General features: G+C 36.7%; 1 pseudogene across 3 annotated transcripts in view; it reads right to left on the bottom strand.

The window, feature by feature from the left end:
* Positions 1–27,866, bottom strand: part of LOC150095017 (lysophosphatidylserine lipase ABHD12 pseudogene) — a 91,077-nt pseudogene that overhangs the window by 15,411 nt on the left and 47,800 nt on the right. For all 3 annotated transcript variants that reach the window (XR_016550148.1, XR_016550149.1, XR_016550150.1), the window contains exon 2: positions 3,875–4,142. The product of XR_016550148.1 is annotated as a lysophosphatidylserine lipase ABHD12 pseudogene, transcript variant X1 (transcript). The remainder of the gene's footprint in view (positions 1–3,874; positions 4,143–27,866) is intronic.

Genomic DNA, 27,866 nt, shown 5'->3' with positions numbered 1-27,866 from the left:
TTGAATCCTGAACCAGCTTTATGATATCACTATTGACAATGACATAGTCAATCAAATCTTTTCTTATTTCTTGTATCTTCTTTCCACATGAACTTGTGCACATCTTTGTGTTGAAAACACAGTGTTAGTAATGACTAGTCCATGTCCTGAGAAAAAGTCCAGCAAATACCTACCATTATTATTAGCTTTGCTCTTTTCTCCAAATTTTCCCAAAACATGTCTATATGCCTGGTGAGATTCATTTCCTACTCTGCTACTGTTCAGGTCTCCAACAAGGACTACTTTTCCCATTTTCTTTATGTCAGATGCTTGTTCTAATGACTCAAAACACTTTTCCACTTCTTCCTTAGAAGAACCTTCTGTGGGACTATAAGCACAAAATAAGTTTCATTGTCCATTTCTTCATTTTGACATTTGCCCACATAACTCTACCTGAAACTGCTTTCCAATCAAGAAGTTTATCTTCATGTTTGATGTTGAATGCTATTGCTACTCCTTCTTTTCCTTCATCATTATTGCCTGAAAATAGCATCTTATACTTATTATTTAATAATATCTCGCCTGTTTTTGTCTCAGTGATATGAATAATGTCCATGTGGTACTTTTCCAATTCTTCTTCAAGTTCGATTTTCTTTTCCATTAATACTCCTTATATTGATGGTTCCTATGTTCAGTTCTTCTGATGTTGGGTTTATTTTTCTTCTTCTAGATGTTGAGTTGCAGCTTGTTCCAAACTTTTCACTGTTCACCCTAATTCCCTGACAAAAACAGCTGGGGCCTTGTTTAACTGGACAATGTCTCCAGTCAGCATGAAATCTAATCATGTTGTACCATCATATGCATTTATGGTTTAAGCCAATAAAAGTATAATTTTGTCGTCTAAGTTTCAAATTGCCAGCCCATCCTCATTTATTCAGTATCCAGTAAATACCTACTAATGGGGATGTGCCACGTGAAAGTGAGGATTGGACATTTGGTCACCAGTCAGTTCCTGGAAGGTGATGGTGAAGTATCCACCCAGTTATTTAGCTTTGACCATTAAGTGACTCTGGATTAGAGATATATGTTAAAAGTTTTTTCACTTGGTTATACTATAAATTAAAAATGCCACGAAATTATATTCTTGGTTTCATCCTTTATCCACTTAATGGTCAAAGCCAAATAACTGGGAGGATATTTGGGTTTCTTGCCTGAGCACAATGATTATTTTCTGTAACACTGACATATTTTTTTCACTCTGCCTATGAGCATAAGTTTTGTCTTATCGATAGCACGCACCACCACCATCACTAGTCATCTGTTTTTGCTTTTATCTGCTCTCCATGTACCACTTTTTGATATCTGTCCAGCAGCCACCCATCAGCATAATGTGTCATATCCATCCCCATTTGTTTTCATTTGCATAGCACAGTTTCATGTGGTATTCTTTCAGATGCCTTTGCAAAATCCAGCAGAATCATTGTGCATCCATTTCCTTTATCCAACTCAGCTGTTACTCTATTATAAAAAGTTAGTAAATACTAAGGCATGACTGACCCTTCAAAAAGCCATGTTGCCCCTTATAGAGTGTCATATTCTTATCCACCCATTCTTGATTTTACCAATTTTTCCAATCTTTTTACTACCACACCTGAGATACTGATTGGTCTATTATCTGCTGCTGCAGTCTTAGAACCTTCCTTATGCAAGGGAATTATTTTGCCCTCTTTCCCCTTCCATGGAACTCTACCCAGAGCTGAGACTCAAACAGCTTAGTCAAAGGCATTGCCAGTATCCTTGCACATTCTCGCAAAACCCTAGCTGATATCCCATCTAATCCCACAACTGTAATAGATTCTGCAATATCCTAAGAACCTCCAATTCATCTACCTCTGTTCCCACATTACTGTCTGTCGCATAGGTTAAAGAAGTAACCTTACTAGGAAGATATATGCTTGCAAAGTGGTCACTCAGTAACTCAACTATTTTATCCACTTCTGTTTCCTTGCGACCATCAACATTCCTTAAGGTTAATCTTCATTGTCATTCTTGCTCTTACTTGCCACATAATGAAAGAACTTCTTGGGATTTCCTTTGCCTGCTTTGCTAAATTCTTCTCATAATCTGATTTTGCCTTCCTTGCTATGCTGGTCACCTTTCTTGCCTGAGCCTTACTGTTTGTGAGTTTGATGATCGCCTTTCTCTTTATATACCCTCCACCACATCCCCTCCATTACATGCTGCCTTAAGTAATTATCTCTCAGCAGGTATATAAAGTTATTTCCTTTCTGCCATGTGATTTTTCTTCCTTCCAGTCTATATCTCCATAGTTGAAGTCCCCCATAATAATCACTCGACCTGTACTCATTGTACTAATTTGGTGATGCATGACTTCCAGATCATCTGTGGAACTCCCTGGCCTATAGCAACAACCAACTGTATATTTTGTCTTATTGGTCTTAATCTCACACCAGATTGCTTCAAATGAACAGCCACCTTCCTGCCTCTCTCCTATTCTTTTTGGTTGCAATTCATCTGCTATCATCAGTAATACCCCTCCCCATCCTATTTTCTGTATCTTCCCTGAAAATACTAAACCCTTCACATTCAATCCCTGTAACTACTTCATCTACTGTTAGCCCATTCTCACTAATGCCTATAACCTTTGGTGAGGTTGCGCTAGAAGACAAAAAACCAAAGCCAAAAACGCTTCCCTCTTGTTCCTGATACTTCTGGGATTAGTATGTAGAAACAGCAACATCCCTTTGTTCCCCCACCCACCTTTACTTTCTGAATTGACTACCCTATTCAATATTTTTGCTTGAGAAACTAGATTCCTAACTTGGTCATTCTCACACTCACTTGCTTCATGGGTGCCTTCACACAAACTTACTTCCACCTTATTGAAGTGAAGAGATTACAACAGGGGTATAGCTAAGGGGGAGGGGGAAGAGGGGGAAGTCTGCCCCAGCGGCACTTCATGTTTAAGAAATCTTGCCATACTATCTATAGAATAGCAACTGAATGATGAAATAGACTTTGACAATTTTGATAATGGAAAAGCAAGAAAAATAACATTTTAGAATGTTAGAATTTAAGTTTTACTTCAAAAATAAACACTGTTTATTTTTGAAGTAATTTATTTCCCTATATGTTATTTTGACTTTTTGTAGTATTTTTGGTGTGTACTGAGAGGGGGCAGCAAACTCAGGACCGCCCCGGGCAGCAAAAACTCTAGCTACGGCGCTGGATTACAAGCTGTATATTTACATTTCTGAGACTGCACTGCAAAACACCGATGAGTCCAGAGATCTAGGAGTTATATTGGATGAGGAGTTGAAGCTCACAGGACTTACTGCAAAAGTGAACAGTATGTCCCATGAGCAGTATGGAAACATACTGCAAAAGTGAGCAAATTATTTCGTTGTGTTATCACAAAGAATCACTGGATTATTAAAAAGCACACATTTAAGTAAGAATAAGAATTATTATCATCCCTCTTTATAAAGCTTTGATATGATCATCTTTATGTACAGATTTGGTTGCCTGGATTTCCTGAGGATGAAGAAGTGGTAGAAGTGAAGAAGTTTATTTTCTTGTATTACTACTAATATCTTTCAAATATGGCAACAATTCTTTACTAGGTAACTTTATAGGAAACAAACTGAAAGCAAGCAAGTAATGCATGTACTCGTATAAAAGATGTCACAAAGAAAATAATAAAGGTGAGTAAATGTCAATTTTAATGTAAATGGGTATGATATTTTATATTAAAAATAAATGAATTGATTTTATTTATTCATTCATTAAAAACAAATGAATAAATAAAATCTATTCATAATACACAATAATGCTAAACTTTCTATGTTCAATATAATAATAAGGCATCTCTTACCTCTTCTCACCAAATACAAAGCTGGAACAATGGCTCTCTCTCAAAGATGAGCAGTTTCAAAAATTGTATAAAGTGAGATGTATTTTAACCAGTCCTCACTTGGTCGAAGTGCTGGAAATGAAGCAATGAATAATAGCTTCTCAACCTTGACTGATGCATACGTTTGTTTCTTATATCTTCTGTTTATACAGTACTCTTTAACAGGTTATATACCCATCTTAACTTATACCCATTCCTTACTTCTGTTGTTGAAGTTAATCTAGTCAATCTGCAACAAATGAGACTCATTAATTCTTCATATGATAAATATCTCAATAGTAAAAAATATCACACAGAAAAAAAATTCAACTTGACAATTTAATCCATTAAAATTATATTTTAATAAAGTGAACTATTTAATCCTGATATATATGCTTAATAATTCATTAAGTGTCCTAATCAGCATGTGGACCGAGGGCACTTGACAGTGCACATAGCATTCATTCATAGGGAAAAAAATATTTTTATTATTTATATGGGTACTCCATGGAGTCAAAAGACTCATTACAGGAGACCCACTCTGTCAGTTAACACAATACCTATCATACATCTCCTTAAACTTATACACTATTGGGCTGCTCACAACCACCTTTGACAATCCATTCCACTAATTCACCACTCTCCAAGTAAAGTACCTAGTCTGCACACCCTTGCTAACCACACTCTTAGACAACTACTAAGTGTGACCGCTTGTTTTCTTCCTGCTCTCCATGTATTCAAAATTTTCTTTTGTGTCAATTTTATAGAATCCCTTTAGTAACTTATGTTTCTATCATATCTAATCTCTTCTGCCTGTCAGCTAAACTCTGCAACACACACACACACTCAATCCTCAAAGAGAACATTCCACAGATCTGTCACCAGCTTGGTCACACCTGCCAATCCCCAAGAAATGCAGGTGACCAATTCTGTGCACAGTAGTCAACATGTGGCCCAATCATAGCCTTGTAAAGCGGGATAATAACCTCCCTATCTTTACTTGTCAGTGTGTTCTTCAGCATCCAAGTAATCCTCTGAGCTATTTTGCCAACTCTTGCAATATGTCTTCTAATTTAAAAATCTCTATCCACCATCACCCCCAAGAGCCTCATCAATTTCCTGTAAAAAAAGGACCATCAATATAATAACTAAGCATGTAATCTTTTTCATTCCCAAAGCACATTACCTTACATTTTACAACATTGAATTGATAGCCATTGTCCTTTGATCACACTGCCAATTTATTTAAATCATCCTGTAAGATATCTACATCACCTTTATCAACTATTGTCCTCTCTAGTTTTGCAGTCTACAAACAACTGATTATCCCTCTTCAAATCTTCCACTATATTATTAATGTACAAATTAAAGAGTAATGGTCCTAGCACAGAGCCCTGGGGCACTCCACTAAAATTCCATCTGTCTGTCTAATAGACAGATGGAATTTCTCTCCATTCCTCCATCAAAGCAGCACTGAGTTCAGCGACAGATCAAGGATGTGCTGCTCTGGACCTCAGTTGCCGTCGCTGCTCCAATTTGTCCCAGAGGTGTTTGATGGGGTTGAGGTCAGGACTCTGTGCAGGCCAAGGCAGCAATTTAACACACATCTCTTCATACCATTCCATAACAGCTGCAGCTTTGTGGCATGGGGCATTGTCGTCTTGATGGTAACATGGGTCCGTTCCATAAAAACTCTACAGTGTAGGCAGCACCTGATTATCCAGAATATCAAGGTACCAAGCTGCCTTCATGGAACCATTTGGAGTGGGACCAGCGATCCGACTCCAAACCATATGAATGCATCCCACACCATCACTCCACCACCACCAATCTTTACTCTGAGTACAACACAGTGGTAACAAGTGTTCAGCAGTCTGCCTCCACAGCCTGCCATCAGACTGGAAATGGGCAAACCTTGATTCATCGCTCCAGAGTACCGTTTTCCACTGGTCAATTGTCCAGTTCACACGTTCTTTGCACCAGGCCAGACGAGCCGCCTTGTTCGTTGTGATGTTCAACTTGTGTGCCACTGCTCTTTCATGGAAATCCAATAAATGGAGTTCTTTCCTTACAGTATTAGTGCTCACCATAGTGTTACTGGCACTCTGGCCTCATTATGGATGGTCTGTACCAATTGTAGCCAGTTTTAACATCCTCCTGTCCCTGTTCAGCCATTTTCGGCAGCCACCCTGGGTGTGTTCCTGCACTAGTGATGCCAGAACATGATCCATTTGTTGATCACAACACCAACTGTTGATTTTGGATGCTCCAGTTGAGCAGCAATGGCATGGACATGCCACCAATGTAACAGCCATAATGACACCTCTCTGGAAGTCACTGAGTTTACGTTGTGCCATACCAATTCAACTGCTATGATGAAATACTGCTTCCTACTATCTGTACACTGGTTTTTATCTTATTAAACAACCTGGAATGTTCAATAACTTCAAATAACAGGAGTGTCCGGACAATTATTGGTAGATAGTGTGCATGTGTGTTATATACGCTGCTCGCTGCTTGGAAATACATCAGCAGACACCTCCAGGCAATGTGCATCATGCCATGTAACGAGTCACGTGTTTATAGTTGGTATAAATTGGAGGAGTATGATGCTCCCACATCAGTGCAACTGTGTCCGGGTGAAATGGCTACAAAAAGGAACTAACAGAATTTGAAAGAAATTTTGTGATAGGATGCATTGCAGGCCTATCTGGTCAACGAATTGTTGACAAATTGGGTCATCCCAGGTCAACAATTAATGATACTGAGATGGAAGAGCAGGGAGCCGGCTGCAAATGCTATCCGCAGCGGACGACCTATCACATCTAGCAAACATGACCGTATGGTGCTATGAAGGATAATATGTAAAAACTGCCATTCATTGGCTGACACATTGATTGCAGAGTTCTGCACATCGACTGGAACACAAATCTGCACAAAAACATTCAGAACTGAGGTTCACAACATGAGTTTCTATGGTAGGACGACAATATGCAACCCTCATGTTACCCAAAACCAACGTGGCATCATCTTCAGTGGTGCAAAGAGCATGTACAGTGGGACGTGGAAGCTTAGAATGCTGTGTTATACAGCGACGAATCATGCTGTATCCTCTACCGAGCAGATGCCCAGTGAATCTTTTATCAGAGTGCATAACTCCATGAAATTTGGAGGTAGCGGTGTGATGGTATGGTCCTGTTTTGGCATTTGTGGTGCTGCGAACTCCGAGAGGTACCTGAACATTTTGAACAATGCAGTGCTTCCTGCTTTGTGGCGTTTCTACGAAAGTCATCATTGTTTCTTTCAGTAAGACAATGCACCATGTCACAAGGCTGCTGTTGTAACTGCGCAGTTTGTGGACATGAATTTCACCACAGATCCCTGATTTCAACCCTATTGTACATCTGTGGAATGAACGTCTGGTGAGGTTAAGGGATATCCACACAACAGTCCAGGACCTCGTTACATGCTCACAGGAAGAATGGTTCAAAATTCCCATTGATTGCTATCGTACCCTTATGGAAAGTATGTGCCATAGGATTGCTGTAATCATTGCAGCGAAAGGAGATCCTACATCTTATTAAGGTGGACGCCATGGCTGTTTGTTTTTCACACTATAACATGAGTGCAATATCAAGACACACGTGGCATTTATTTGCTATATGTCCTCCTACCTTTCCTTTGTAGGAGTAATAACAAATAAATTTAAAAAAAAAATTGTGACGAAAATAGTGCCACTCCATAAATTTTCAGAGATAAGAACGCCAAATGCAGTTTAGAAAATATTTCTGAAAAGAAAAAAAAGAAAAAACAAACACCTAAAAATTCGATGATTCAAGCTGCTTAAGTGGTCAAGCCAATATTTGATTGTTTTCTAAAATACAGTGTGTAAACGAGAATGACTCACATATGATTGAACATTTAACGACTGAAATTGTAGCTACTGTAAGAGAATATTGCTAATATTCAGTAGCTGTAGTTTTGCGAAGATATTTGCTAATATTATTAGATGTACACTGTAATTAATGATTGTAAGCGAAATGGTTCAGTACGTGTCGCCAACTGAAATTACTCCCTTTCTGATTTCTATCTGATCCTTATCAGAGTTCCACTGGCCGGAAGTCTTTCTGGTCCATGCAAAACGTTTTCAAAAAACGTTAAAATTCGCCCTGAAATTTCGTCCGAGATATCCGTAGGAATTAACATTCCACCAGCAAGCGTTTCCGTGGTGAAACTTTTGAAAAGTGCAATATTATATTAGGTTTACAAATGATTTCTTACATGCTGTGTATTCCTAGTTTAAAAGCAGATATATACAAATTCTCTAGGGACGCTTGCCTCAGAAATTGCAGCAAAGTTACAACTTTCTTAATACTCGTAATAAAAACTAAAATGATTACTTCATTTTAGAAATGAAGTAATCATTTCTAAAAAACGCAAGTAATTGTAATAAATATGTATACCTATCATAATAAAATTGCAAATGTATCTATTCGTCTGTCATTCCCTCCCCCCCCCCTTGTAATACCTGCTAATCAGCCGTTCACCTTGTTATAAAGCCAGCTGCGAAAATTTTATTATTATTAGTGGTGGGATAATATTATGTGTTCTCCATGGACTCATCGCGAGAGGGCAGCCCACTCAGTGAAAAATTGTAATCACGCGTCAATTTCTATTACAGTGTTTTCTGTTATTATATTTCTGTTGAAATTTGCTGTTTAAAGCATCATAATTAGAAATACGTTTGATTTTTCACTGAGAGAAAAGTTATTTCTAGACTCATGCGATAGAAATATTTATATCTCAATAAAGATCTTATCGGACTTCTGTAGTAGAAAGATACTATAAAAAAACCAATGATCTGGCAGCCATCGAAGTATCATGATCTGTTGCTGTTAGTAAATACTGCCTGCTTGATACTGTTTTCATCTTATGAATGTCGTCATTGGTGCAGCTTTCAGATAATACACGAGAATGAGTCATTCTGTGAAAGCTGCAGAACCTATTCACTGTATTTTGCTCAGCTTACCAAAGAGACTATCGATTTAATAATATATACGTGTATTTGAAGAACTTTATTCGTCAAATAGTGAAACCTTTTTTTAGTTGTGTGTGTTTCGACTTGAGTCTGTGATATATCAGGCAAAGAATCCTGATTATGGTTGCTCTAAAATCTGTGTAGTGCGAAACCGTGTTATATGGTATTAAAATCAGTACAAAAAAAAAAGGGGGGTGGGTACTTTTGAAAAGTTTAAAAATACATCCGTTTATTTTTATAATAATCGGAAATTTAATTTTTTATTAAAATATTAATAACTGAACAAACGTTATTACTCTGTTATTATTTATTTTATAATTTATTACTATGATATTAACTATTTATTAATATTTTTGGTCCGGATTGTTACCTCAGATTTAAACTTTTTTTGCAATGTATGATACTTTCCCCCCATTTTTTAAGACGATCCGAAATGTGTATATTTGATCGGTGCTTTTTGACTTTTATTAGGCACAATTTACAGCTGGAATTTAATTCACAAGAAAGAAATTATTCCAATACGGTTCTTGAGCAAAATTTATAAACCATCAGATAAAAACTAAAATCACTTTAACAAAATCTTAAAAATCACGAACTTTCCGCTTCGAAGTCACAATTCATAATGGTATCCAATAAGCACAAGTTCAATGGCACAGAACCTATTACAGAGATTTCCCATTATTATTATTATTATTTTGCATAACGCTAGCGAGTCAACAGCGAGGTTTCACAAAAAATAATGGAAATACTAAACAGTTACTAAACATCCAACATCATTAAAGCAGTTTTTTTTTTTTTTTTTGGAAAAAAGTTCAAAAATACCATGTTATTCGAAATTTTTGCCTCAATTCTCCAACCGTGTTGTAGAAGTACCATGTTTGGTGATTGCATGTAGTTGCGATTTTTATGATAAAAAAGAAACATATTCTGATATAGAAAGTTTTGGCTACATTTAATACTAGTTATTCTGATAAATTTAGTTGCGTTTACCCACATCATTTTCTCCTTACATATACATATGTGTGTGTATTTATGGTATAGTACTTAATTCTAATTCAGCTTTGCAACGCATTTAATCCCAACTACAGGTATATCCCACTTAAAATGGGACCAACATAAGGGTCCCGGAGCACTCTAGCCTCGGGAAAAGTGTAAGTACTGTCCTGACGACAGGTTAAGTTCTCGACCACTGTCGTATAGCGAATCATTTTTTCTTATAAATGTCGTCGAGCTGATATTTCGGAGCTGTTGATTTTGTTACTGTCTGAAAGAAGAGATAGCTGGTAGACAGGTAAGTCACTTAAATATGAATAATCTCGATACCGACAATTTAATCCAAAATTCTAGACAAAAAACTCGCCTTTGAGCTACTCAAAAAGCTGTTGAAAAGGTTTGAAGAGGAATGGTCAGGGTTTTTGAACCTATATTCCATGACAAATAATGAAGAGGAAGACATAAGACCAGAGGAGGAAAAGATTGATTTGGTGGTTTTCCCCCATCCACAGAGTTCAAGGAAGTACATGCATGCAAGAAGTGCAGAAACAAAGAAGGATGGAGGACAACATCCCTAATGACCCTTCTAGCTCTCCTAAAGAGAAGGTGCCTCCGATTATCCTGCGGGAAAAGAGTAAGTGGACGACTGGTATCAATTATGAGAGAGAGAAAAATAACATACTCATGGGCGAAGAACGTTGATGAGGGCATTAAATTTCAGCACGCAGCAGATCTCTGCTACCACGGACAACCTCTGGTTAAGGTCAGCAGAATGTTACGAGCTGAGAAGAGCCCAATGCCACTAGTTCTTGTGGAGATTCAAAACTCCTTCAAAATATATATATGATCTAATATCGATCTGCGGTCTCATGATCATACCTGAACCTTTGAGGAAATGACCTTCATCAGATCAGTGCCAGAGATGTCAAAAATATGGGCATGCTCAAAAGCTTTACAGAGCTGACTATAAATGCTTAAAATGTGGTGAAAACTATTCCACTAACACCTGCACCAAGCCTAAAAAAACCAACCCGGCCAAATGTGCCAACTGCAGCAGCCCTCAGCCAGTCAATTATAGTGGGTGCATCTACTACCCAAAGAACGGGATGCCAGTAAGAAATAGTCAGTACATCTCTCAACCTCGCATGCACGTAACGGAAGCAGTTTTCTCAACATCATGATGCTCAACAAAAGAACACAGAAACTCCACAAGCTCAGGTAGAGGTAAAGAGAGTGGATAACCACTTCCAGGGCAGGACCTATGCTGAAGTGGCTCGCCCAATGAAGGTAACTCCCAGGACTAAGCACATTCTAACCTGACTGCAAACACTACAGCTTCAAGATTTTAGTAAATCAAATCCATCACTAAACTCTACAAAAAAGATTCCTTCAAGAAACACATTCTATTCTAAGAGCAAAAACTAATGAACAGAAATAATCTCCCAAACACACTCCAAATTTTCGCTTGGAATGCCAACAGCCTAATTAACAAGATTTTAGAGCTCCAAGAATTCTCACAAACATATAACCCAGATATAATAAATGAAACCCATTTAAGACCTGCAGATAATCCGAAATTAAGAGGATATCTGCTCCACAGAAATGACAGACTAGATTTCACAGGTGGTGGTACTGCTATTTTTATCAAAAACTACAAGTACAATTCAATAGCCAACCCCCAACCGCTAACTTAGAGATTACAGACGTCGAAGTATACACCAACTCAGCTGGTAAGCTTAAAATATATGCTGCCTATAACTCACCTACAAGAATTTCACTATTTGCTGATTTAGACGCCATCCTTGGCATAAGGGAGCTCATCATCATCGCTGGAGATTTGAATTCCAAACATCCGGCTTGGAATGGCAAAATTGCCAACAAAAATGGCCACATCCTTTTCAACCGAACCAACTCATCACAGTCCTACTGATGCACCTGACATTCTAGATATTACAATTCTACAGAATATTAAATATCAGCACAGCCTCCAAACATTAAATGAATTATCGTCAGATTATAATCCCATATTGCTTCATTTAGGAAATAAAGGACAACTATCTCCCTCCCACTTTTCCATAGCTTGGGAAAAATTATCTAAAGTACTCTCAGAATATATTGCATAAGATCAAAGGAAGAAATTTACATAGCAATTGAATATCTCACCAATCAAATTAATAAAGTCCTAGCAGCAGTCACCAAAACTACAACTGTCTTTAAGACCATCGTCTCCCAGAAGATATCATGAATAAAATTAGAGAAAAATAAAGCAAGGAAAAGATTATAATACACGCACACCCCAAACCAAAAAAACTCCTCAATAAACTGAATAGTTAAGTTAGAGAAGCTCTCAAAAGTCAGAAATCAGCAATGGGAAAATAAGTTATCTATTACTCCCTACAGATCACTCCATCTGGAAGCTCAAAAAAATCTCAGAAACAAGTGTAAATCTTCCCCCCTATCCAATTAGATCAGGGTCCTGTACATACGGATGCTGAAAATAAAAGCAGAAGATTTGGAAAAGCAGTGCGGTCCTGCATATGAAAACTTACACATCAACCATATGTACAGAGTTCATCGCCATGTTAGATGTACACTAAAACAATCTGACAATAATCCTAGCCTGATCACGCTTACTTCACCAACGGAAATAACTGACATAAAGTACTTCAAGAATAATAAAGCTCCAGGTCCTGATGGCATCACAAACTAAATTATCAAATTATAATCCCGCGTGTTATTGTACATCTAGTCAACATTATAAATCCAATATTTCCCTCCTTGGAAAATTGCTGACACAAATTCCAATTCACAAGTCGGACAAAGATCCACATTAATCTCAAAATTATCGTCCCATCAGCCTGCTATGAAATCTAGGAAAAATTGCAGAAAAAGTATCCACTCCAGACTTCAAGAATCAGGTGACAAATTATTAAATATTATATAGTATGAACAATTTGGCTTTCGTCGAAACCATAGTACTATCCAACAAATTCATCGTTTAGTAAAGTATATTACTACGGAATGCAATTGGAAACAACACCGGTGCCATATTCCTTGACATTGCAAAGACTTTGGGCACTATGGTTTGCTCTGTAAACTTATTATTTCTAACACATCTCCAAAAATGATACATTTAATTAAATCATATCTCATGAACAGAAAGATACAGGTCAAAATAAACGACGTCTCAACCACAAGGATCCTTACTGGCCCTGATATTGTTACTGTACGCTCCACAGATACGACACCCTTCGACACTTCTGTGCATGTCAAAAGAAGGAGAATCCATTCCGATAATAGGGTAATCAATGCGTTTCGTGGGATGAGTGTTCATTATTGTACGTCGGAAAATTAGCTTTTCTTTTATGAAAATTCTAGTTCTTAAAGTGGTAACTATTTTGCTTGTACAACAGTTGGAAAATTTAAATAATAAAGCACGTGATTTCGCGTGTTGGTGACCAATTCGTGCATCCTTTATTTCTTTCTCCCCTTCAGCATGAATTGACTATTCTTGGCAGATTGCCAGACTACGTTCTCTGAAATGTGGGCGTACAATAGCAATCTACATGGCAGATATCCCACAGAACCCCATGTCGTCTATTTGTTCTTTATGCAGATGACACGGCCGTATCAGCTAGATCACTTCATCCTCACCTTGTAACCAAAAAATTATAAGATAACATTTTAAAGCTAGAGAAATGTTTTTTGAACGGAGGCTGGAAGTGAACCCTCAGAAAAGTGCAGCCATACTTTTCATTAGAGGATTAACATCTCGCAAAGGGAACATCGTTCTATTTCATACTAAAATTCCACATAGAAGCCAAATATCTCGGAATATTACTAGACAAAAGATTGTTGCTTCAACAACTATATTAGGGACATCCGTATAAAAGCATCTAAAACTATCGCTCAACTATACCCCTTGATTAACAGATACAGCAGATTAAACACAAGGAATAAACTACTACTCTATCAGATGGTGATTCGTCCTATAATTACCTATGCCTCTCCAGCTTGGAGCCATACCTCCAATTGTGAACATACTTAAATTGCAACGAGTGTAAAACAAATGTTCGCGTAAAGGTGTGCTTAAGAGTAAAAGCTGTATAACTGAGAGGAGACCTCCACATAGCCTTTAAAGGAATGCAAAGAACCGGCCAGGGCTTCTGACCTAATGTCCAATCCTCACCTTCTTGTGATGCACCCTGTTGGGTATCTACCTGGATACTGAACGAACGAGGATGGGCTGGCAATTTGGGATTTAGCCGAACAAATTATATTCTTATTGGCTTAAACCAATATAGAAAAATAATGGTACAACATGACAAAATTTCATGCCGGCTGGGGCGTCGCCTGGTTTAAACAAGGCCCCCATTGTTTTCGCCAGAGATCCAGGGCGAAAAGTTAGCTAGTAGAACAAATCTGAAAGCACACCCCAACTCAACATCACCAGAGTTAAAGATCAGTACTATCAACATAAGAAGCCTGAATGACAAAGAAATGGAGCTAGCTGAAGAATTAGATAAGTACTAGATCGACATAATAGAGGTTACTGAAACAAAAAAGACAAAAACTGGTGAGATCTTTCTGAGCAATAAATACAAAATGTTATATTCAGGCTATGACAATCAAGGAAAAGAAGGAGTAGCCATAATATTCAACACAAAATACGAGGCTAATCTTCTTGAATGGCAGGCAGTCTCAAGTAGAGTGATGTGGGCAAATATCAGAATGGGAATTGGACAATGAGAATTATTTGTGCCTGTGGTCCCACAGAAGGTTCCACTAAGGTAGAAATGGAGGAATTTTTTGATGCTTTAGAAAAAGCAAGTGACACAATGAAAAAGGAAAAGTTGGTCCTTGTTGGGGATCTAAATAGCAGAGTAGGAAATGATTGTCAGACATACAAAAATATTTTGGGAAAATTTGGAGAAAAGAGCAAAGCTAATAATAATGGCAAATACCTGTTTGGATTTCTGCTCAGGACATGGACTGGTTATTACTAACACCATTTTCCAACATAAAAATGTGAAGAAATTCACATGGAGAGAAGAGGCAAGGAATAAGAAAAGTCTCATTGACTATGTTATTATTGATAGTGATGTTTTCTCCCTGGTGCAGGACACCAGATTTTACAGAGGATTTGAAATTGGAAGCGATCAATATTTAGTCTTGAGCAGGATAAAATTGAATTTCATATTGAAAAGAATAACATGTAAGAAAGTTTTAAAGCGAATAAAAGTTGAGCAGCTCTCAGATGTGAACTGTAAACTAAAATACACAAGATTATTGGAAAAAAAATGAAAGAGTTTGAGAACAGGAACCAAACCTTGGAGATTCAGTGGCAAGCCTTGAAGAAAACCCTAATTGATTCAGGCATAGAGGCATTTGGTGAGGTTGTCTGCAAGGATAGAAAACACAGAACTGCATGGTGGACACAGGAAGTTAAAGAGGCAGTGAAGGAAAAGAAGAAAGCATATCAAAAGTTCCTGGCAAATAAGTCAGCTTTTATTCTTACAGAATACAGAGACAAATGTAAGAAAGTGAAACACTGTAAAACTAGCTAAACAAAAGTCATGGGAGGACTTTGGCAAGAACATAGAAAATAAATATCAAGAAGGTAGTAAGATATTCTGGAGGTTGTTGAAGAAGCTTAGAAATATAGGAAAGAGTACTGTAAAAGGAGTTAGAGACGATAAAGGTGACATGAAAACAGGAAGAAAAGATATCCTTGAAGTATGGAGTAATTACTTCGAAAAACTGCTAAATGAAACAAGCAGTGATGACAGCACAGTGGTAAAAAACACTGACCAGGCATGCAGTCAGGAATACATATCCATACTTGAAGTAGAAAAAGCCATCCAAGGCTGGAATGTGGAACTGTAGCAGGAGTAGATGATATTCGACCAGAAATGCTGAAGTATAATGGTATAAAAGTCTTACAGTTGCTGCACTACATAGTTCAGAAAGCTTGGACAGAGGGACGAATTCCCGATGATTGCAGTAGAGCTCTGATAGTACCCATATATAAAAAGAGAAATATAAATGAATGTCAGAATTCCAGGGGTATTTCCCTACTGAGTGTTCCTGGCAAGATCTATGCAAGTATAATTGAAAAACGGTTGAGAAGAATTGTGGAAGAAAAGCTTGGTGAAAAACAAGCTGGATTCAGGCCAAGTAGAGGCTGTCAGGATCAGATCTTCACTTTACGACAAATAGTTGAGAAAGCATGGGAATATAACAAAGATCTGTATTTAAGTTCTGTCGATCTGGAAAAGGCATATGACAAGGTGCCAAGAGAGAAGCTATTCAAAACGCTACAGTTATATGGTGTCAATGGGGCATTATATCAAGCAATACTTAGTCTTTATTTGAGTTGTAAGTCAGTAATTAGAATTGAAGGAAGTACAGGAATGTGGTTTAATGTTAAATCTGGTGTGAGACAAGGATGTACATTACCCCCTCTGTTATTCATTATTTATATGGATCACATTATGAAGGAAAGTGGTATTAAACATGATATCAAAATTGGAGATGTTAATGTCCGCTCTTTGCTTTATGCGGATGATGTGATACTTCTAAATAAAATCCGCTACAAGTTTGCAAGATTCCCTGACTAAATTGAATAACTGTTGTAATAGATATGGTATGAAGGTCAGCATTAAAAAGCCAAAGACAATGAATATAGGTAGAATTGTTGAAAATATTGTCAACTGTGTTGTGAACGGGGAAACTGTGGAACAAGTAAAACATTTCGGCTACTTAAGGTCGATTTTTAGTGAAGATGGTAAATTAAATATGAAAATAGATAACAGAATCAACAAAGTTGGTATGGTTGGAAGTCAATTGAATAAATTCATATGGAATAAGAGAGAAATTAGTCAGAACACTAAATTAGCTGTATACAAGATAGTGTTCAAACTAGTTTTAACTTATGGATCTGAGAGCTGGGTCAGAAGTAAAACACTTGACCGAAGACTAGAGATCACAGATATGAGAGTTCTGAGAAAGATTAGAGGCGTGAACAGATGGCATCAATGGCAATATCATATTAAAAACGAGGATATTAGGAAAGAACTTGACATTGTCAGCATCCAGGAATGCGTTAGCAGAGCTAATCTCAGGTGGTATGGTCACTTAAAGAGAATGGGCGAGGAAAGATTAGCAAAACAAGTGTTCTCTGCCAGGTTGGCAGCAAAACGACCCAGAGGAAGATCAAGATATAGGTGGATTGACACGGTGCAATGTGCCTTAGACGATAGAAATATAAGTTATGATAATGTTGGAGTGTTGACAAGTAACAGACTGATTTGAAGGAAAATTGTGGATAGGAAGTTAGTAATGATGTAAATTTTTCATTTAGTACTATCATATCCTGTACACCCCTTGAGGGTATATGTCAGGAATTTGATGATGACGATGATGGTTCGTTAGAAACGATCAGATTCACTTGGACACGAATATCCCATATCTCCTCGTTCCTTCGCGCTCTCTAGCATTAAAGTTCTTTTCGAGAACGACTACGCATCCTGGTTAGCTACAACAAACTGCAGACTACAGCGAAAACGATGTCTACACGCACAGAAGACCTAAAGCCATTCTAATACCCGATGATGTCGTTTAAACTCCTCTGCCCTCACAGGGCGAGCTAAAAGCTTGGAAATTTTTCCTATCAATGTTTTCTATGTATCAGACAACGAGGAATATAAAAAAGCCTTAAGCTTCACCCTTTGAAACAGTAGCGTTCTGGTTCTGGTTTTTGAAGTGTTATAAGCGGATCGTTGTAAGTTAGGGTATCGCTGCTATGCATTTGCAGGAACTTTAGCTCTGTGAGCAAATTTTTTGGAATAAAAGTAGGTCATCGCATACAAACCTAGTATCCCAGTACATTCACCCCGTTAAAGGAAATTATCATAGCCTACGGTATTTTGCATGTTAAAGGATGAACTCCGTTGCTGTTCATTAAGATTTACATTGTGACATAATTCCAACTAATACATTTTTGTTTGAACATTATCAGTCTTATACATGAGAGGTCACTGGGCTCATGCAAAGGTGTCTGAATGCCCGGTCAAAGCCCAGATTCCTTTCAGCAGTTTTGATAACTTCTTGATATTATTATTATTATTATTATTATTATTTAAGAACTGCGGTGTTGATCCAGACACATTTAAAAGGCAATTTCTTAAACTTTGTTTTGCGTAGAATTAGGAATTAGACGTTTTCTTGATTAAATATTTCGCAGGTTCATTATCATAATTCCCTTACTATTTTTTATTTTTTATGAAACAAAAAAGTATGAAAATTTTCATAAATATTTTCATAAGAGTTCTACAGTTTCAAAAAAATTAAGAAATATCGTTTTAAGACATTACGTCAAAAGTAATATTTTCTGTTTCGAGAAATATCAAGTCATGTTCAGCTCGTAATCAATGTATATCGATAACGATTCTATATTATTTTCGACCGTCTAATGAATGCAAGAAATTAACATAAACTGGGTTGTATATTGGCCGAAGAATTTTAATAATTGATACTAAGTAAAAAAACGCCAACAAGTTTCGCTAACTTAGCTGTCTGGCTTCGTCAGGGTGTATAAAAGAGATACAAAACAACTTAAACTGTTCGTAATGGAATAAACCGATTGTATTTTTGTAAAAAATACAATTGCGTGCCACAGGGAGCAACTGCCGTACAATGAGCAGAGTTCTTGTCGCACTCTCACTACCACGACCACTCTACTACAAGACTGCCAGCTTAAAAGAAACTTTTATTTGTAAAAAAATCTTTGTGAGTTTTCCTCTCTTTTTTTTTTTTTTTTTTTTTGTAACTAAACATCACGTTTTCAAACTTTTTTGTAACATATTTTTCTGTCAATATATTCCATGTTTATAAAGAAATTACGTGTGCTGGAACAAGAAAAAATAAATAATTGACTAATTAAATTAAAAATATGTAATTTACAAGCAGTGCCGGCTTAACACGGTAAGCAGGCTACCGTGTTGGGTCGCCATTGGGGCTACCTTCTTCAATGGGCGCTGAAGTGAGTAGAAAAAATAAAATAAAAGCGCATCTTAATATTAACGTTTATTAAAGGCAAATATGCACTAAATATATTATAATAAATACTGCGACTTTTAATAACATTTAGCAAAAACTGCAAGTTGTTTTTCGTTATGTGTAGTATAGAGCTGGTAGAAGCACTAGACGAGCCGAGCGCTCTCCCCGGGGGGGGGGACTTACCCTACCGACTTCCTTTTTTTCATGCAGCGCTCCTTCGCCAGTTACGACGTGAAGCGCATACGTGTATAGTTCGCCCACAGATTAGAGACCCTTCGACACTTCTGCGCATGTCCCAAAAAAGGAGAATCCCTTCCGATAATAGGGTAATCAATCTGTCTTCTGGAATGAGTTTGTTTATTATTACAAGTCGGAAAATTTAGCTTTTCTTTTACGAACATTGTAGTTTTTAAAGTGTAACTATTTTGATTGTATAACAATTGGAAAAATGTACGTAGAGTATTAACAAAATTGAAAAAGGTATAGCATAAAACAAAATTTTAACCAAGTTTATTTTTAAGAAAGTTTTCTATAAAATAAAAATAATTATACAGAAAAACAGAAATTTTTTCAAATGAACTTAGATATTCTAAACTTACAGTTGAGAGAACTGAGACACTTTAATGTCCTAAACCGATTAATTATTTATGACTTGTTATGACTCTTTTAACAAACCCATGCAAAAAAATATTGGAAACAAATACCATTATCAAATCCTTTTAATCTTCATAGTAATCTGAATCGATGTCCGAATCGCCATCACTTTCACTTAAACTGATCACCGAAGGTTCGCATAACTCTTCGATAATTCCGTCTCTATCCCAATACATATTTTCCAATGAGGTGACATGAGAGTAATATTTTCCCCAGTTTTGAACTGTAATACTTTCAATCGCCTGTTCTGAAAGCTTAAAAAAGTTTCGACATGTCAATATCCCCAGTTACGTTGCGATGGCGAATGAAGCTTTTCACTTCTGCCCAAACATACTCAATAGCATTAATATAGCAATAGCATTAAAACAAAATCCGATTTCATGAAGTATTTTCCTTAAAGTTTCTCTTTTCCAAGGAAAATTAATTTTTTTCTTTAAGCACAGGAATCAATTTCGGAACAGTTGGCACTCTTTTCTCGACCACGTAAAATTCGTGAATAGTTCTTATAACGTCTACATCAAAATCATTCAACGCTACGGTTTCGATGGTTTATTTTCTTTCTCTGGCGCTTTTTTTTTAGAAGATTTAAATTTTGGCTTACCTTCACCTTTTGATTCCCTATGAATTCTTTTAACAGTCGACCCCGATACGCCCGCAATTGCACTTGCACGTTTTATGACTTGAGAAAGGGAAACAAGGAGACGATTATTTTTCGCAGAATGTCAGCACATTATTCAATATTCTTTTGCAGGAGCTACTGAAACGTTTAACAACAGAACTTGTTGACTGTACTGGATCCATCATACAAATTAATAATTTAAAAAAAAATGCAAAAAAGCGACAACAAAATCAAGCTACTACTAGTACAGCTACAGACAAGAAAACACGTGATTTCGCATGTTGGCGACCAATTCATACATCTACATCCTTCATTTATTTCTCCCCTTCAGCATGAATCTATTCTTGGAAAAACGCCAAGTAGAGATCTACAAACGGTGGGCGTACTATACCCGGTTTAACTTCTATTACGAAGTGACATTTGGGCATTTTTTGTGGAACGGACCTCACGCGTTGTTTGTAAATTATCGTATTTAATCGTAGTTAATTCACACTGAGGTAAGTAGATTCAAAATTTTACCTAAGGCTTTATAAATCAAAGAAAAATGTAAGCATTTCTTTAAGTATTTATTTTTTGTTTCATAATTTTTTTTAATTTCAGAATAAAAGCATACAATTTTACATAAAAATATGTTTTGATTTTTTAACTTTCAATTATAACTACATTTTTAAAAAAAAAGTAAGGGGCACTCAACTTAAAATTGTATTGGGGTGCCAGGACCCCTAGGGTCAAGGTCCTGATGCTACAGTCCTGGCACTATTTACAAGCCGACGTTTTGCCAGCTGACTCAGCCACATGCATGGGGACGACAGTGACACTCTTCCTAGTGTAATTACTGCTGATGGGAAGATACGGTGGTGAGCCAAAATTTGTATAGGATCACACCATCAGTTCTATTGCATCTAACTAGGTTTTGTAGAATTTGAGCCACTTCCAAGAACAGTCTCGCTCTATTTTACCTTGGGATTTGTATAGTAGCTGGATTTCTTCCCAACCTGATGAAACTGTCATTGTCCTTGCCATGTTGTGCTGGTCCACGTTTAGATTACCTGTACCGAATGTATTTTTGTTTTCTTCCACCAAGGTGGTACGGCCTGTGTATCGGAAATACCGAGTCCCACGACAGGATATGCTCCACACACTTAGTTTTTATATAAGATGATGTCTTACCTTGTTGAGTTCGTATGTATCGGATAAGTATCAGAAAGCATAATTTACGGCATCCACGATGGGGCCAAAGAGGCTCCATGTTAGGTAGCCCATATAGTCTTGGTGTGTGCAGTGAAAAAAAAAAAAAAAAAATCTTAATTTGGACATAGTTTCAATTGGCCAACTTGCAATGTTACTTAACATACTTCATGTACGGATTCATGACTGCTGACATATGCAGTATGTTGACATAGTACATGCAGCATATGCAGTATGTCAGACAGGGAAGACCATCTTGGTATTTAAAAAAAAAAAGAAAAAAAAGTACATTCTGTGCAGGAAATATAACGGATTAACACAACATGACTTCGAAAAATGCCCTTCAAGTGGAAGAAAGCCAAGCTGCTATTATGCAAATTCCAATTTAAATCACAGAGCTCGTGCTTGGGTGTAGCTCTTGCCAGCTACAGAACCTACTTAGCTGAAACATAACTGATGGTGATCCTACACAAGTTTTGGCATTATCTTCCAGAACATCAAAACAGAGCACCAAGAAAAGCGCTTCCATGCACATGACTGTACTCGTGATGTTCGCCGAGTTTGCATCTTTCAAATGTTTTTGTTAATGCTAGCTTGAGCTGGTGAAACGTTGGCGTTAAATATTTCATTTAGTTAATAAATTATTAAGTTTCATTTCAATTCCACATATTTTTTCCCATAAAATTTCGACATTAATAACAGCGAATGAAATTTGAATATGGAAATATAGCTCTGAATAGATATCAGAACTCTTAAGTCCAAAGTGGTGGTGACTGCTTACAGAATTTCTTACGAGGGAATAACAACAACCAGTAATTACTGAATTATTAACCAAGAAAGGAGAGGAAGAGGAGGTTCTGACTCGCCTTCCGCTCAAACTTGAAATTTTTCTTTCTTATTAATAATAAAAATTTAATTCGCTTTTTACATAGTGAAAACTTTCCAATAAAGTCACAATGTATTCATCAATCTTCCACTTTCCTCAATCTATGAAAACACGGAGATATCTGTGAACGTTCACGATTGAACTATAAAACTAGCGACTCTGTTTTCATTTCCCTCTATTGCATTTCAACTGCAGTACTTCTGTTCTCTGGAAGAGTCTTCCTCATGTAGTGTTCGCGTAGGACTACAACCTCCAGTTGTTCGACAAGAATCAGGGCTCCTCTCTTCGTAACCTCTAGCCCACACATGGCACTAATGTGCTATAGCATCTATAACTTCTTTTGCTATAGGAGTGGTATTAAATAATAATAATAATAAATGTAACCGAGTGCGCTTATGGAGGAGGCAATTTCCAAAACGAGTACTGTCATACGAATGAATTGCCTCCTCCATAGCGCACTCGGTTACATTTATTATTATTATTATTATAATAAATGTAATAAATTACAATAAGTAAACAGATAGGTAGAAACAGAGATATGAAAACAAGTTTAGACGCGATAGCGATATTAACATAGGTTACTTCAAACAAAAAAAACAAGATTACGTTTACGTTGCAAGATTCCTAGGATATTCCTAACATCAATTCTGGTGATCTGCCTAATGTCTACAATTTTTACTTCCTCTGCTTTTTTTTTTTTTTTAATTCCAAAAACATATTTCGTCGTCACACGCTAAGGTCCCCCCCCCCCCACACACACACCGTTCCATCTAAATTATTCAAATAGAATCACTACTTCAACAGCAAACAACAATAAAATATAATAAAAAAGTTTTGTCTCGCTCGAACAGTATGACAGTTTTATTATAACTGATGAAATGAATACTTTTTTTTTTTTCCCATGGGACAGGACCGATGCCTGGAGATTTGAAGCAGCAATGGGCAAAATTTTTATTGGAAAAAAAAAAGAAAAGAGTATCGATTTAGAAATGTTTATTTAAAAGGGAGGAGAATTATCCGCCTATGCTCTGGTCGTGTATGGAACCCAAAATCAGCAAACAGAAGGATAAAATATCTATATTCCTCACTATGTCCTGGACAGGATTCGGAACCAAAAAAGCATTGTCAATACCAATGGAGCTATAAGATATTATTTCAAGCTGAATGCCAATATATATTTTTTGACAAACCTTTTTTCGTAATAAAAATGGTTTGAATTATTAGAATTCATTCAAATTATTATATTTTATATGTTTCACATTGGGTATAAACAGAACAACAGTAGGTTACTGAAAAATGAGACACTTCAAGTAGCATATTGGGGTCACTTTCAGGTATAACATTGTTGAGGAAGACAAATTAATTTTTGATGTTATTCACTAATTCAATAGAAAAAGTTTTGTCTCGAAAACATAAATATATTATACTTGGAAACATATTTTGATGAAATGAACAGAATTCAGGATTATGCACAAATAATATTTATTGTAGTTCCACACTTAAGTACACTCTAAAACTGCGGTAGAAATTACAGACCAATCACCATCTTGGGAGTGCTAGTAAAAGTATTAGAAAAGTTGGTTAAAGACAAAATTCAAGAATGGGTAGATAAGAATATGATACTCTATGCGGGCTAACATGGTTTTGTTAAAGGTCGGTCTTGCCTTAGTAATTTATTAACATTTTATAATAGAATTACAGCTGAGTTGAACAAGGGGAATGGCTACACAGTGATACTGCTGGATTTTGCTAAGGCTTTTGACCGGATACCCCCATGGAATACTGCTACACAAATTAGAACAAATGGATATTAAACTGGTGATGTGGATAAGAGACTGGTTCATGGACAGATGTACATGTATGGAGGAGCAGAATCCAGGATTAAGCAGGTGACTAGTGGTGTTGCCGCAAGGCTCTGTGCTTGGATCGTTATTGTTTAATTTGTACATAAATGATACAGGAAATGACTTGAAGAGAGATATTCAGTGGTTGATGGTGGATGATGCAAAGTTGGGTAGCGCAATAAAAAATCAAGCTGATGTTGACAGTTTGCAGGATGATTTAAATAAGCTGGCAAAATGGACAAAAGATAGTGGATATCATGTGGAAAAGTGTATAAAGTTATGCATTTTGGTATTAAAAGATTACAAGCTGTGTACCACAATAATGGAACTGTACTCCAAGAGATTGATAAGGCTAGGGACCTGGGAGTGTTCGTGGATAGAGAGTTGATGTTCAGAGGGCATATTGATAAGGTGTCCAAGATAGCTCATAGGATTACTTAGTTATTGAAGAACACACTAACATGCAGAGATAAAGTTATTATCCCTCTTTATAAAGCGTAATACGTCCACACCTAGATTACTGTATCTAGATTTTTCGCTTGAAGAGTGCTAAATGAATGGAATACGTTGCCTCACTCAGTTGTGAGTGCTTCGTTTGTCAATTTGTTTAAGAAGAGGTAAGATAGATATTGTGTGGATGGTTTGGGTTTCCGGCGATGAGTCTTTTGCAGTGGTGCACTCAGGATTTAATCTTGGAGGGGGCCAGACGCTCAGGATTTAACCTGGGGGGGGGCGAGTTGAGTGGACGATTTGCGAATACACACTACGCATCGCATACGACCTATGACTGAGCATCTGCAGTGATCGCTAATTCATAAGTAGTATAGAAATAGAAGACACGACACAACATAAATAAATAAAAAAATGAATTTAATTAGGAAAAGATTTTTGGAAATTTTTCTAGTGTTTTTTCTTTTTCTTTGGGGATGTCCGGGCCCCTTGGCTCCCCCCCCCCCCTGGGTGCGCCACTGGTCTTTTGACTCCATGGAGATGCGTATAATAATAATAATAAAGTATACCAAACAGTTATATTTGAAATATATATACTAAACTATATTTAATCCTAAAAGAATTATTTTCATTTTTTTTATGTGAAATTCACCCACTAAAGGTTGGGCTAGACATTCTAGAAAACTCTATTCTAGAGTTCCTATCAGGATTTTTCAAGTAAATGTAAATAAACCGGTCCTCATACGCAAAGGTTTTTCATCTGGCAAACCGGCTAGAAGATGCAGCTGACAGCTATAATTACACTACGCAGATAGGGTTAACCATCCTATTAGATAATTAATTAGGTTTCAATAAAAACATAATTAATGATCTAATATTTACATGGCCAGGACAGGCCATTGAGTCTAACGAGGGAAGAAAAATGGCAGAAATATTCAAACAAAAAGAGACACATTAGTACTTTGATTTGCAAAATACATGGAAGCCTCTACACTTCCTGTTAATCTTTTGTTTGTCACTTCGTGGAATGCGAAAGTGAAACATGAATATAACAATGGATAATAAAGTTATTGCAACCACATCTACGTAGTCATTCTCATTCTTTGTTACTCTCCTGGGACCTTGACGTCAGCACTGCAGCGGTAGTTACAGAGTATAAACAGAGTATAACGCATTATGTAAGGCCTTTTTACTCGGTTCTCTTATGTAATCCTGCTCACGAAATCTTGTAAACTTCGAGTACTTTTGTACGATAAGATAACCCGGAAACTGAAAAACCAAACATGATACTTTTCAAGCAACTTGAGGCTTCCAAAAGCAGAGTGGCAGTTTCACATCGGATAATGAAAACAGTCTTCCACCTAAACACAATCCAGAAATATCTATGCTACAGTAGGATTCGATTCCACAACTTGTTCGGTGGCGTGTACCTAATAAAGAAGCAACATATCATTTTGCTACTCTCAAGGGAGGAATGACCACCTCTCCCTTCCCCCCCCCCCATCGACACATCCCATACCGTTGCGATTTAGAATAAGGATTTTGATAAAATTTACTAGCTTGGTTTGGGTGAGATAGATAGCGTTTCTAATTTTCAACCTACAGGCCGTGCATGAGAATCTCACTCATAGGTGATAGAAGAACTTTGTCGTTCCGTGTGAAATCCCCCCCCCCTCCACATACACACTCCGATTTCCAAAAGTTTGATCTAAAAGAGTTCCGCCTATTTCCTTTAGATATAAAAAAAAAGTATTATTATTATTATTATAAATGAAAATTTCATAATTTCACAAAATAGTATGCACTTTTAATAGCTCTAATTTATAAAAGCTTTTTTTTTTTTTTTTTAGTGCGCTGCAGCCATTTTCTGCCTTTGATCTGATCACTAAGATCAATTAAATTGTATGGCAGTTATCAACTGTTTGCGGTTTTAAACTGATAAAGTATGCAAAATGTTAGTCATTTTTACGGTCTTCCTGATTTAGTTATAATTAAATTTAAAAGACTGAATTCGGTTCTTTTCAAAGTTATACGATTACTAAATTTATTAATTTTTTCATTCAGATTTGTGCAGCTTTGGCATTCGCCAACGCAAACTGAGCACGTCTAAATATACAAAAATTAAGCCCTTATATTAACAATAGCATTTCCAAATATTACGGTTTTTATAATACGAAGAAAAGATTAATGCATTTGTACAGACAGTTAACAGGCCTAAGCTAAATAGTATGTAATTCCCGCTAACAAAAGGATATAAATTCTTATCATACATTTACAATCCCGGTAGACTAAGGATTAGATAATGCAGAATCCCTTTTTTAGAGACCGAAAACGGAACCTTGTCAAGTCATTTGAGGCCTCCAATAAGCAAGACCCTATCTCACAATTTGTTTGCCTCAGATGCTGAGCAGCAGACAGAGGAACGATTTCCGGCAGTGTGCCTTGTTACTGTTATTAACCCCTCCAAAGAGTCCAAGGACTCACGCTGGAGAGCACTCCATTCTATACACCCCATCGTGTGCACTACTCCATTTACACAGAAAACCACAATCTACACATAACCCCATCTACCCACATACCAACTGTATCTTGTGTCTATAGATTTCGCTCGCGTGTACAGATTTGTGTGTATTTTTATTTATTTATATGAAGAAAATTCGAACATGTATCATTTATAGCATTTGACTGTCGTGAAGGATGAAAGGAACAAAATTTATTAATCAAATGAACAGCAAATGCACACACGAAGTATCATGAATTTTTTTATATGTACTCTCAAGGCATATATAGGCTACTATGACAGTACTATATGATTAAGGTTACATTATTGCTAATCTCCTATCAACAATTTTTCTCCAGATTAGTCTGTCAGTTATCGAAACCCCAATATTGTCGTATCGAACATTTCGGTCTTCTAAGGCAATTCCTACTGAATCAATCTAATTGGATTATAATATGCTAACCTTTTCTCTCCCATTCTGTTTAAGCGACCTGAAATTAGCCCTGTTCACACACTCGCGAATGCTAATAATGTCTAGTTCCTTTCATCTTCAGTTTTAATATGATTCTGCCACTGATGCCATCTGTTCAGACTCCTCATTTTTCTCCGAACTCTCATATCTGTGGTCTAGATCAAGTATACATGAATTATTATAATCTACCCTATATATAAAATGTGTATCAAATGATAAGCTTTTTATGTCACGTTTGTATGTCGTTTTTTGGAACGTTTATAAACTCGG

The sequence above is a fragment of the Typopeltis vanoorti genome, chromosome 21 (genome assembly GCF_054136105.1).
Source record: "Typopeltis vanoorti isolate ZY-2024b chromosome 21, IOZ_Tvanoo_1.0, whole genome shotgun sequence".
Taxonomy (NCBI): domain Eukaryota; kingdom Metazoa; phylum Arthropoda; class Arachnida; order Uropygi; family Thelyphonidae; genus Typopeltis; species Typopeltis vanoorti.
This window is presented reverse-complemented; position numbering and strand designations above follow the sequence as displayed.